Here is a 13,948-nt window from a genome sequence, read left to right on the forward strand (position 1 = left end):
ACCTGTGTCTCATGGCTGAAGAGACCTAGTCAATGTCAACAATTAATGCATGGAGGAAGAGTGGGAGGGACTGTTGAGCAGAGTGGGTAGACACTCATGTTTTGGAGCCAGACAGGACAAGTTCTCCAGCCCAGATACCTTGGTATGGGGAGATACCGATGGCGGGTAGGGAAGTCGCTCGGTGGTAGAGCGCATGCTTAGCATGCACAAGGTCCTGGGTTCAATTTCCAGTACCTCCACTAAAAAAAAAAAAAAAAAAAAAAAGTGCTGGTAAAATAAAACGCATTATTAATCTGGAAATCTCTATCCACTGAAAATATCCCTGAAAATGATACCTCAGGCATTACCTTTCTATGTCTTGATATGCTCAGCTGTAAAATAGGAATATAATAACAACTGCATCTTACAAGGCTAATATTCAATGAGATAATTCAGGGAAAGTGCTTATTCAGTACAATACCTTGCCTATAGTAAATATTAAATAAATATGAGTTGTCATCGTTACTAAAACTGTGCTGCTATAATTTTAGGTGTTGCTACTTAACTAGAGCATGACTTTCCTTGGATAATAAGGCTTCTACTTAAAGTGTCTAGATTCCAGGTATGGAAACTTGGTTGAAATAGTCACATCTCCTATCACCTCACAACAGGAGTTCAGGGATTTTGTAAAAGTAGCTAGAATGAAGGTTTTAGCCCCAATTTTTCAATATTTAGTTGGAATATACAGAAGAATATATCTGTAGTTTCTTAGTCATTATATAAACTCTATGTAGTATTTCCTTGTCAGACAGGAGTGGAAGGACGTTTCTTCAGTGGTTTACAAAGTGTGATTCTCAGATCAGCAACATCAGCAGTGCCTGGAAACTTTAGCACTTGGCCCCTATCCCTGACTTCCTGAATCAGAAGCCCTATTTTATGTGTAGTAATGTGTATCTGTTAATCTCAAACTTCTAATTTATCACTCTCTTCTCCTTCCCCTTTGGTAACCATGGTTTGTTTTCTATGTCTATAAGTCTATTTCTGGTTTGTATATAAAATAAGATTGTATCACTTCTAATCTGTGAGCTCTTGAATATAGTATTTTCCTGCAGTTTTTGCAAAGGGTATTCTATATCAATTAGGTCAACTTTATTTGTTGTGTTTCTTGTATCTTTATATAATTATTGACTTTTTTCTGAACTTTCTATGAATTACTTTGAGAAATATATTAAAATCTCCAACTATGGTTGTAAAAAAAAAAAAAAAAAAAAAAGAAAGAAACTCTAGAGTGAGACCCACCAAGCTGTATTTGAACAAGCCTTCCTGATGATTCTGGATGCATGCTAAGGTTTGGGATCCAGTGCTTTATTTAGTGTTTCTAGTAACAGGAGGCTGGAGATACTAATGGTTGTTATGTAGAAATTAAATGAGGAAAGATCCTTTATATTGATGAAATGATCCCTGCTTTATAATCTTGTATTGAGAGAACAGATTTGGCGGGTGATTATGCATCTCTGGGGTGGGCCCAAGTGAAGAACCTGAGGGTGGGTAGATTTAGGAGAAAGATGATGATTATATCTGAAAGGGTTTAGTGTTTGAAGAGTCTTGGCTGTGGAATGTTTGAAGAGTCTTACCTATTGAAGGCCGTCCCTGGAATTATGTTGGAGTAGCAAAAGTGACCCTCATGATACATAAAGCAGTATTAAAATCATTGGTTTCATAGCTCATATTCTTCATTTTCTTTGATTTAACTTTTAAGGGATTATGATCAGTTTAAAGTGTTTTTAAATCAAAATAGAAATTAAAAACTGGGTTGGAAAATTAACAGATAATGGAAGTGCTAAGGAAGCTAAAGAATTTGCCTCCTCACTTAAGGCTGAACATGGATAGAAGTTTCTAGAATATGAATCTGGAGTTTAGGCATTGGTTAGTTCTCGTTTCAGCCCTACCTAATTTAATTACCTGTGCATTTTCTAAATGGAGTGATAATTGGCCCCGAAAGTCAGTGTAAGATAATGAGAAAAGCCCATTCTCTAGAATAGGTTAAAATAGACCTGGGTTAATGTCACTTACTGGCTATTGACTTATATTATGCAAATTTCCAAGAGTCAGGTTTTTAATTTATAAAATAGGGCTAATGATCCTAATCTTTAGGATAGTGGTTCCCCAAATGGGAAGACAGCAGTGCTTTTCCTTGGAGGGAAGTTTTGGTAGTTACAGGATTAGAAAAAATGGTGACATTCATTGAGCAGGGATCAGGGGTTGCTGGCCCCCATGTGGTGTGTGGGACAGTCCCACCATGGAGGACTGCACCATGTCCTGCAATAATTTTCAGTGTCCTCAAGACATCCATGTAGGTACAAATCTTCTTCATAATTATCTAAGCCTAGAATCTAATGGTGTTTTGCATACAAACATATTTTTGCATAATTTTAAAATACACTGAATTTTTCAGGAATGTAGATTACTGTTATGTAAATTGAGGGAAGATTATACTTTGTTTTGTTTGTGCTTTCTTATCAAAAGTTGTTCGCCCTTTTGGAAAAGAAAAATCACATAGCTAGGAGCAACTCTGCATTACATTTGACCTTCAGTAAAACAGCCATATTAGACTGTTTTTGAGGAGGCTGTATTCATAGTGGTATTACATATGGGTGTAACTGACTAACTCATGTGTCTTCTAATAATTGTGCCTGGCATTTCCTCATTCAAATAAAGTAATTGAAATAAATTAGGAGTATGGGATTAACACATACACATTACTATATATAAAGTATAAACAACAAGGACCTACTGTATAGCATAGGAAACTATTTCAATTTCTTGCAGTAAGCTATAATAGAAAAGAATCTGAAAATATATACATATGTGTGTGTGTATATAGATGTATGTATATGTACAACTGAACCAATTTGCTGTACACCTGAAACTAACATTATAAATCGACTACACTTCAATAAAAAATAAAATTTAAGAAGTATTATTTTAATATAAACCATTTTCTTTTTATTTTTCCTTTATATTATAACTAGAACATTATATTGATTTTTAAAATTTATGGTGCAGGTAATTTATATTAGCTATTAATTTCATTTCAAGATAGTAAATGTGGAATAACACAATACTGTTCTGAAAAGAAGATGTTAGATCTGAAGGCTGGGTCTGCTTTCAACTTGAGAGGGTTAAATGAGGCAATGTTAGTAAGTGGTTAACATAATATCTAGTACATATGTAGTAGCTATTATTATCATAATTAGGAGGCAGTGGCACTGGTGAGATTGGACACCAGTGTAAGTCAGGGCAGGGTGGCTGTTCACAGGTCAAGACGTCTGTTTCTTGCCTAAGAATGCAGATCTGAGCCAGCCCCATGCTGGACATGTGCCTATGGGGACCTCTATTTTGGGATGGTGGTGAGAGCAGCCTAGGAGTTCTGAATTTAATGCTGAGACTAAGAGAAGGGAGAGATAGGAGCCAACCTGAATTGGAAATAATGGGAAAGTTAGGAATTAGATTCAACACATTGCTTCTCAGTCCACATTGGACAGACAGTAGTGTGGTAGGTGTTTCTGTTGCTACTATTACTCTTACTCTCTGGTGACTGGTTCAGCCTGTGCAAGTCCCTTGAGTGTTGCAGGTATTGCTTTTACATTTTATATGTTACTAGAGTGAATTATTAAAAGGGAGTAAGCCTCACGCAGCATTTTAGAAAACAAGCAGGGCTTGTTTTGGAATGACAGCAGTGGGCTGAAGTCTTTGCCATTCTAACTGGTTCATAACCATAATGCACTGGAGTGGTTCAATAGGAATTCTACCACTATCCCCAATTCCCATTTGGCTCTTGAGTTGTGACTGCTTCTCAGGACTTGGATATCAACAGTGCTTGTGGTCAATAAAGTAGTTGAATTCTTGAACAAGAGTTCAGAGACATTTTATGGGCTAGATGGTATTGTAAGATAGGCTTCTCTTCTTCTTCCTATATGGTAATCTCAGGTGTTACAATACAGTTTCATAGGAACTGATGATGTGTCAAGTGCAATGATAGATATAGTTTTGATTAATGTAAGGAGAGTATCTCTCTATACCTAAGCTAGTTAGAAAGAACAGATTAAAACCTTTGTTTAAGAACTCTTCTATGGATTTTTATGCCAAGACAAGGCAACAATCTAGATGATGTTTCTTTAGAGAATTGCAACCATTTGCCCAGGTGTGGCCACTTGCTTTGTAAAGCTGATTAGCCAGAATATGTAAAATACCCAGTGAGGGTTTATGTAATTCTTGAGGATAATGATAATCACATTATGTAAATAGTTAAATGCAAGTGAGACAGTATTCTAGGTCATTATATACTGAAATAATAGTTGACCAGTGAATAGCATTAATCAATAGGAGACCTAGGTATTTCTAGCTGAAACCTTTCACAAATGTAACAGTGAGGCAGTCAGTATGACCTGGAAGGATAGACTTCAACATCTGTGTCTTAGAATATGCAGACTGGAAATGAAAGATGATCCTGTCCCAGAAGCCACTTCACCTGTGATGTTTGTTTGACTAGAACACTTCAAAAAACAGAAATACACATTGTCATTTAGGAATACACAGGCTTTCAAAATGCTGTCAATTCTGCCATAATTTATTTATGTGGTGGAAATGTCCCCTCCCCTCTGCTTTTTCAATGCTGTTTCAGTAAAAATAAAAAGCCTAGGAAATTTCTTTAAGGGATATTCACCTTCTTTCCTTTGACTCTCGACTTGTCATACAAAATATGTTGTTCTCTTCATAAATGTATATTTTTCCTGAAAGCTAATTCTGTGTAAAGCACATTCTGGATGGTACAATCTCTAGTTTGTTACCAGCTCAGAAAGGAACAGACATGATTCCAACTGGGACTCCAAGTCTCCACACTTATAATTGAAATATATACTGTACATGGTTCCTTTGCCTTCAACATTAATACCCATCTGCTGAAATGGCAAGGTGCCTGCTCTCTGGTTGATTGGATGGATGCTCTGGAGCACAGGTGCCTGGCAATGATGGGTTTAGAGAAATCCCCGACATAACATTGTTCGTGACATTTCCTCTGCGGGACGTCTCTCCTGGGTATATGTTATACGGAGGGCTCTCTCTTCCTGTCTGATGTCATGACTGCTGCTGGACATCTTCAGAAATGTCTGTTCATCATTAAAAGCAAAAGGCTTAGAACCAGGTGACATTTAAAAAGTAGAAATCATAATATTTTGAGTTTTGAGGTCTAGCTTAAAAGTTTTAAAAATACATTCTTGGAAAAATCTTAAATACCAAGTTTTTAAACTCAACAGTATTCTTCTAGGTATCATTTAGTCATTACTCACATTTTATGACCTATGAAAGTTGGTGATATAAAACCAAAAATCATGCTGTAGTAGTATACATGTGTCTGTATGTTATGAGATGTATGCATAAGAATTTCAAAGTAAAGGTTGTCTTTTGGTTACCTCCTATAAAGCTATTGGGGCCCCTCAAAAAACCTTTTTAAAGCTCTTAACCAATATTATTTTTCTCCCCTCTGGTTATTTCTCTTGGAAGGAAATACCCCATTGGGGTAGCTAGTGGACTTATTGTTTAATCCCTCAGGAATCAGGTGTGATAGTACATTATCCTAACTTTGGTTTCTAAAATTCTAAGTCTTTAGCAGAGGCAAGAGTTTAAAAGATTAGACTAGATATTTGGGAAAAGGAAAGGGAAGAGCACAGGGTCTCCTAAGCCCAATTTGCAGTCTAGAAAACAATCCCTTAGGCTGGAAAAAAGGGATGGAAAAGAAGAGATGAGATACAAATATGTAAAAAGGCCTTAGAGAGAGCATTATCTGTGTCCATCACTTGGGCAAAGCACAGAGGTACTTACTATAGGACCTCAAAGGAGAAATGACTGTGAGCTTCCTTTAGGTACTTCCGAGCCATAGAAAGCTTTGCAGAAATACCCACAACTCAGGTTCACTGAGCCGAGGATTATTTCAAGGCTGTATCCTACCTTTTGCCCAAATGGTTCAAGGATCCAAGAATCCATGCCCCTTTCTCTCATCTGTTGTGAATTGGCCACATGTAAACCCTCTGGCACTTTGTTACAACCTTAAGAAGGAAGAATGAAATTCCAGATTCACTCAGTAGATTTCTTTTCTCTTGGGAGGTTTACAATTGATTTGAGGTGTTACAGAATACAAAGTTTTATGCCTAGTTCATCTAAGCATGTGTACTGAGATTCATAGTAACTCAGTTATTCATATGTTGTGAATTGTTCTAGAAAATATTTAAAGACTATTTCAGAACTTTTAGAATTTTCTTTTCTACTTTTGATCCATTTATTTCTTACTTTTGAACCTTTTATTAAATTGTTTATGTGGCATGCCCTCTTTAGGTGGAGCACGGATTACTTGGGTTGCCCATTCTGTTCACTAGAAGCCTGACTCAACAGCCTGATATATTTTAGTTCACCTATCTAACTATAGCCATACTTAGAGGAGATTTTAGCTTAGTATTTTGCAAAAACAAAAACAACAAAAAAGGATTTTTTGATAGTGACCAAATTGATATATCATAATAAGAACTCTTATTCAATCTAGTGCTTATATTTATATATAGTTATTTGCAAAAGCTATGTATTGAGTTGGTTATCAGTGTGTCTATCTTCTGCTTCCTCTTTCCTTAGGAATATGTAATAATCTCATATCCACTCACAAAAATTCTGATCCAGAGAGAATCCCCTTTAGTGGGTGTCATGCTTCTCTTGTGCCGTGATGTCTGTATGTTAGTTTCAAGCCTCTTATGACTGGGACCTTTGCTTTCCCTCTGTCTTTGCTTACAGAATCACACAAAGACAACTGTAAGCACTAAAACATTCTTGGTAGATTTCCATGGAAGATGTTGCTTGTCCCCAAAATGTTTCTTGTGCATTCTCAGTGCGAATGGCTGTCTGGTGTTGCCCCTCTGATGCTTTTCATTGGAGTGTTTGTGTTCTCATTGACCACTGTTCCTGTTGCCTGATCAGTATTCCGAATGCACCACTGGGGATCTGCAGTGAGGAGAGTGGTGAGGGCTCTTTAAATGTCTTCTGTGGGCAAAAATCACTTTAGGTATGGTCCAAAATAAAAGCAGAAGTTCCCCATTAGTCAATCAAGACAATAGTGGGTTAATGCAACTTGGCTTTCTTTTGCCATCTTTCTGTTTATTTACTTGCTGTCTTTTACTTCATATCCAAGAAAGACTGGGCATATTTGTACTCAAGAACCTGCAGAAACGTCTGTAAAACCTGACCCTTGACTGTGGACCTCTGCTCCCTTTGCTTGTAATTGTGTTATTACCTAAATTGGCCACTGCCTACTGCTTTAGTATCAATAGTTTTCAAAAGCTGGGTTTACCTCAGTGAGGAAAAGCAATTTCTAGTGTGACCAAAACTGTAGAACTCTTTCTGATTCTCAAACAACCCCTAAGAGTTCTAAACGGTACTTTGGGACCTCTTGTTATGCTCTAATCAGACAAGGGAAAAATAGAAAGAAACATATGGGAATAATTCATAAGACATTTATACCACATAATCTAGTTATATAAATCCATGCATCAGGAGAATTCCTGGGAATAATTTTCATTGATTAACCTTTATGTCAATTTGTTATTTTAAAATAACAAAGATCTTTAGCCTCTGATCCTTCCAGTTTAGTTATTATCAAACTAATTATTTGATAGGTAACAGGTAATTTCTTTTAGTTATCTTGTCCTCTAATGATTTCTTAAAGAGTGCTTTACAGTTTCTCTAGATGATCTATCTCCTTCTTTCAATTTTTAAGTAGAGAAACGAAACAAGGTGATAGACCATTAATATTATCTTTTTTAGTATGATAAATGAGATATTTCCAAAATCTGTTTAGTTTATAACACTTCATTGAATATAGCATGTAGTGAATTAATTATATTGATACAGGGAAAAACATAAACCATGTTGAAAATATTTTACACGAAAATCTGCCAATTTGAAGTTTGGAGGTACAATATTAGAGGCAGTGCTTTTTATCTGATATTACTGTCAAATTTTTAAAAGGAAAATGACTAGGCAAAATCTCTGTTTAGACAGTTTTACTCAATTAAAATGAAATTAAGCTGGTTATGTGGCAAATTAAGGCTAAATCATCTTACTTGAAATAAATTGTTGCAGCAAATAATATTGCAGGGATTTTTTTCCCTTTTTGTTTTATTCTGCTAATGTAGATCTAACCTCTATATGAATCTCAAGAAACAACAACAAATAGAATCCAAATATAGCAAACTGGAGTTAGATTTATACCATAAATTCAGCATCGTCTATTTAGGCAAGACTGACATTGCACTAAAAGCCTGATAGAGATTCCATGTTTATTTACTTCAGAGTGCTGAATCAAGCCCAAATGAAAAGTGATTTATAAATTGCTTATTCAGTGAACTTGAATAAATAACTCACAAATCAATGTCTTTACAAGAATCTGGTAACCAGCCCACTTCATTTGAAACCATACTGCAGCCTATCGATTCCCTCCTCTGGATAATGTTGAACAGGAAAAACACAAAAAGAAGCAGGGCATTCTACTTACCTGTTCAATTCCAAAAGAGGGGAAAATGTGACTGGATTTTTAAAAATAACCCTCTTTCCAGCTACCACTAACACCTTCAGAACTAAACAAGAGGGACTTCTCAAGTGAACCTTGTGCTTTATGGGACCTGGATCTGACTTTACCACAATGCTCCTCGTAGGGCCGGGAGTCCACAGAGCAACTAGATGTGTCTACCTAGAGCTCAGGTTCCCTCCTTCTAGACTGTGCTTCACGGGCCTGGGACCCCCAAGCCCACCTCCATAAATGTGAAAAAAGAAGTTCTAAGACTAAGCAAGAGAGTCAGAGAAAGGGCCCCTTCCCTGACTAGATACTTGTGTTAAATAGGAGGGGAAAACCTGCAGTTTTGTTCTGCAGTTCCTCCAAGTGGGTTTCAGTAGGACTTGAGATTGCTGATAATCTTTCTCACTCACAAACCCAAGCAGCATGGGAAATCTTTCAAGGTTTCCTGTTACAACATGATTTTTTCCCAATGATTCTGTTTCTTTTAAAGTCAAACATCTTGTCACCTGAAGTCAAAACATTTTCTTCAGGGCCTTGCAGAGACTTGTCCAACTGGTTTATGGGATGAAAAATGTTTGCTGAGTATGTTAGTCTGCAGCTATTCTTTATCAGCCAAGCACGTAGTAAAATCTGGCCTTCTGTGTCCTTCCAAGTATTCCTACAATTTACCTTTCAGCTCCCACACCCTAGAGAGATTTCCTTCTATGCAAAGTATACGAATTTCTGTAGGTAGCATATTTACGTCATCCAGGTTTCTAAAAAAAATCCTTGAATGTACCAATCTGACATTATTGGAGCCTTTCTTTCTTTCTTTCTTTCTTTCTTTCAACAAACACAGAACCTTTCATGTAGCTGATCATTGATAGGGCACCCATTAACATAGATGCCAGTAGTCCCCCAAGACTTTTGTTTCCAGATGTGATGGCACAGCAGTAACTAAATTTCAGCCTTTGCTTGTTTGGGCAGGCTGGATGCAACGAAGTTTTCTTGAAATTCACCTCCATGTATAACCATACAAATGCTACAACATGACATTTATCAGTGAAATCTGTTGACTCATGGACCTATAATGGGAAGCTGTTGTTCTGTAGTTTATTATCCCAAAGCTCTTCAGCATCATGTGGCATGTCATTAATATGGCAACTTATCACACCATGTAATATGGAATCATGTCAATTTCTCATACTTGTCAGCATTTTACTCACTGTGTATTTACATGCTGTTATTATTAAATTTTCACTAAGTGCATGATTTTTTTCATTTTTCTGAGCAATAGGCTCTGTTACTAAGTAACTTGCTTCCTTAGTCTTTTCACTAAATGGGACTTTTTTAACAAAAGTTTTACTCTAAAATAAATATGTTTATTTTATCTAAAATAATCAATAGGTCACTTGTCAAATGGCTGTGATTTGTATTCACGTGTCTTTTTAATTTTCCTGCAGCCACTGATTCATTTTCATAATGTGGTAACCACAATTTGATAACCAACCCATGCAAAACTCATTGATAACTAGTTTATTGTAAAAGTGAACTGACTTTGCGTCTTTTCTCACATTAGTACAGGGAAGTGACTCAAGTTTGCAACTCTTCTCACTCATCTTACCAGAATTATCCATAAACCTAGGCCTAGAATCTTCCTCTTCCACTTCACTGTGTCTTCAAAAATTGCCGTAATAGAATGCCAGACATTTTGGAAAACATGAACACTGATAAAGTATGACAGAATGATATCATAAATAACAAATGAAAAAAATCACAAAAACATGAAACCACAATGTAATTCACTGCTACCCTACACAATCACATTTTCCAATATAGTAACAGCAAAGCAGTGTGAGAGAAGCTGTCATGAAACATAAAAAAACTTTTTCTAGAATAAAAATTTTCCTTCAGTTTTCTATTATACCAGTAGAACTAGGTCACTCCTATAAGGCAGTCATTGGCACATAAGAGGAAGATGGGGAGACAGTTTGGAATGGAGATGCTGATATCATCAATTTACTACTCTCCCTTTGTGTACCACAGTGTTCACCATTTATCAGTGACCTCCCTTAACTCATGGAATAGTTGAGAATGCACTCTATCAAGTGATGCGTTTCTACTGTACACTGTCACACAGAGCTGTAAGACTGCTAATGAAATTGCTCTTGGGACCATTCAGTAACTAGACATCACTGCAAATGCTCATACTGTGTGGTGTGTGAAGTTTAAAAAGAAAAAAATGCCCCCTCTCTCCCCAATCTAGTGAAACCCCTAGTAACATCTTGTAGAACCCTAGAGTTCCATGGAAACTCAGTTGCGAAATCAGCCTTAGTTGCCCTAATTTATTTCATTTCATGGTGTGCACCAGATTCTCTCCACTTTATGCTCTTCAGTTATCATTCATTCTTGGAATGCTTCTGCACCATTGACTCCTGGATACTCAAGCCTCCAAATTAGTTTATATGCCCCCATTATGCCCTTTCACAGTTCCCTATACTGCTATTCATAGCACTTACCACAACTGCATTAGAATAATTAATAATGCCAGTGGTGGTTGGCCATCATTCTCTACTTGGTCGTAAATGGCATGATTGCAGGGCCCTTGTCTCTTGTGTTAACTGCTAAATTTTCACTCCATACTATGATCAAGACTTCCAGGAATAATGTTGACCTTGGCTTTTGTGGCTTGGATTTTACTGAGTCGATATATGAACAAATCAGTGAACAAGATGAAACCACAGAATTCTAGCAGATGATGGACATGGAAACTAGGACAGCACAGTAGATTGTACAGCTGGCCCCAGATCACCCATGAACACTCTGGTATGCATTACACAGGTATGCGTTATGCAGAAAGACAGGGAAGAGGTCCAAAGGAATGTCACAACCATATCAAATTTTTGTTTTAAAAACTGAGCCTTTCAGGGCATAAATTACAATTAAAATTTTTAGAAATATAGTCAGAGTTCCAACTTCATGTGACATAAAGCATTCTCAATTTTCTGGCATGAAATTCCTGATGCTGCTTGTGTGGATCATCAGGTGAATTTTTTTTTCTCAGAGTCCAGGAATAAAATGACTTATTGAGCAAAGGAGGCAGTTGTCTTTGCAACAACACTGGTCTTAAAGGGGGACCTTGGCTGCATTTTGGCTATGAGCTGTACTCTCCCTCCAGAAGTCATATGCTCTTTTTCTGGGCAGTATGGGTGGAGGAAATGAGAAGAAGCAAACAAATGGGCCCTGGGTTCCAATGCTGTGTGTATATTTTATTTTTAATGATTACAATGGGAGTTTTTTAAATTGCTTCCATGCAAAGGCATTCTCTGGCAGAAGGTAAAAACTTCAAGCTAAGCAGTTATTAATCTCTTCCCAGAGACACTGCTCTGTAGTATGAAATGCTGCCTCTGTACTTTCTAGACCTTGTGCCAAGTTAAAAAATAGATTTTGGAGTTAGAGACTAAATATGAGACTCCTTGATTTGTGATAAATAAGAAGTGTTTCCAGTCAGTAGACCATAAAAAAGAACACCTGTTTAGGGTTTAGATCAGATTTTTGAATTCAGATTAGACCAAATTCTGTTTTTTTTTTAATTAAAAAAATTTTTATTGAGGTATAGTTGATTTACAGTATTATGTAAGTTTCAGATGTATAATGTAGTGATTCACAATTTTTAAAGATGGTACTCCATTTGTAGTTATTATAAAATACTGACTACATTCCCTGTGCTTTACAATATATCTTTGTAGCTTATTTATTTTATATGCAATACTTTGTATCTCTTAATCCGCTACCTCTATCTTATCCCTCCCCACTACGCTTTCCACATTGGTAACACTAGTTTGTTCTCTATATTTGTGAATCTGTTTTCTTTTTGTTATATTCACTAGTTTTATTTTCTAAATTGCACATATAAATGATAACATACAGAATTTGTTTTTCTCTGTCTGACTTATAAAACCAAAAATAGAACTACTATATGATTTGATTTTTCTTTGACCTTCGTAATATTTTTTTTCTATTTTGTAGCATTACAGAGCTATTTCCATGGGAAGAAAACATTTAAAAGAAATTTTTAATAAAACATATTGCCCTTGTTTTAATAGAAGAGTATTTTCTATTTATTGTGAATTTTTCAAGTAAAACTATTCTAAGAAACACCTTTAACCATATTTTCACCCTTTTAATTTATCATTCAAACTTAGCAAAATTTCAGCATCATAAAACAACTAAGAAAATCTAAGAAAACATTATGCCTTGGAGGGAAGGTATAGCTCAGTGGTAGAGTGCTTGCTTATCATACACAAGGTCCTGGGTTCAATCCCCAGTACCTCTATGTCTATATATAAAACCGAATCACCCCCCCCAAAAAAAACAACAACAACAACAAAAAGAAATGATTATGCCTCAAATGAAAAATTTAACAAGTCTAACTGTCGCAGGAAAAAAATAAACTTACCTTTTACTTCTCAAAAATTTAAAGCCTTAGAAGACCTCTATAAAAAGGTATAACATTCATATTTCAACAAACTATTAACCAAAAATTGATTTTGGTGGAGAATATGCTGTGGAAACATTCTATTAAGAGAATGGTTCAGTCATTGCAAACCTGCTTTATTTTCAAATGCCTGGATCAGGCACTACTTCAAAATTCAGCTAATCCTGTGTGATTTTAATAGAGATGGTTCCCTGGATTCTAGTATTTGGCTTGAGTGTATGATAGCTTGCTATGCATAGTCAGAGAATTTGGTTCACCTCCAGATGATTGCTTTCATTTCTTCAAGTGTTGTTTATGGAAATCGACATTCCACAGTTTAGTCATGAATTCTCAGAATGTAAACAATAAAGAACTCTCTACCTTGAACAAATAATTTACAGTCTATAAAACTAGAATCGGCCAGGACAGAAATAGTCCTTATCATTAACATATTACAGATTTCATTATTCTTCTAACAAATATGTTTCACTGGGATCATTTAATTAATAAAATATATTTTAAGAATAAGCATTAAAACACTAGTAAAAGAGTAAGTCAGTCCAGGAGTATATGGACACATTCAACACAGAAGATCATATTCTTTAGGTAGAAGGAATTTTCCTTCAAACTTCCTCTAACTCACTTCTCCCAGAAAATAAATGAAAAGAAACTTTGTTTCAACATTTTATAAAATGAAATAACTTTAGGTTCCATCTGATTTTTCTATTCCTTTATTACTTTTTTAAATTTCAAGTTGCAAGACAGGTAAAGATTGCAAGATACTAGAAATGTCTGTTTTTCTGTTGCCTGGAGAAAGAGAGCAAGTAGTGGAAGGATTATGAATACCAGTGTAAATACCTTGATGAACAAGAGGGTCTCATGGGGCAATCAGAAAACAA

The 13,948-nt window shown here is 35.9% G+C and overlaps 1 long non-coding RNA gene and 1 other non-coding gene across 2 annotated transcripts in view; both read left to right on the top strand.

Annotated features, from left to right (window-relative positions):
* Window positions 1-13,948, top strand: part of LOC141577722 (uncharacterized) — a 556,628-nt gene that overhangs the window by 322,406 nt on the left and 220,274 nt on the right. The window lies entirely within an intron of this gene.
* Window positions 12,836-12,908, top strand: TRNAD-AUC (transfer RNA aspartic acid (anticodon AUC)). Its single transcript has one exon. It is a non-coding gene; the product is annotated as a tRNA-Asp (tRNA).

The sequence above is a fragment of the Camelus bactrianus genome, chromosome 5 (genome assembly GCF_048773025.1).
Source record: "Camelus bactrianus isolate YW-2024 breed Bactrian camel chromosome 5, ASM4877302v1, whole genome shotgun sequence".
Lineage (NCBI taxonomy): Eukaryota > Metazoa > Chordata > Mammalia > Artiodactyla > Camelidae > Camelus > Camelus bactrianus.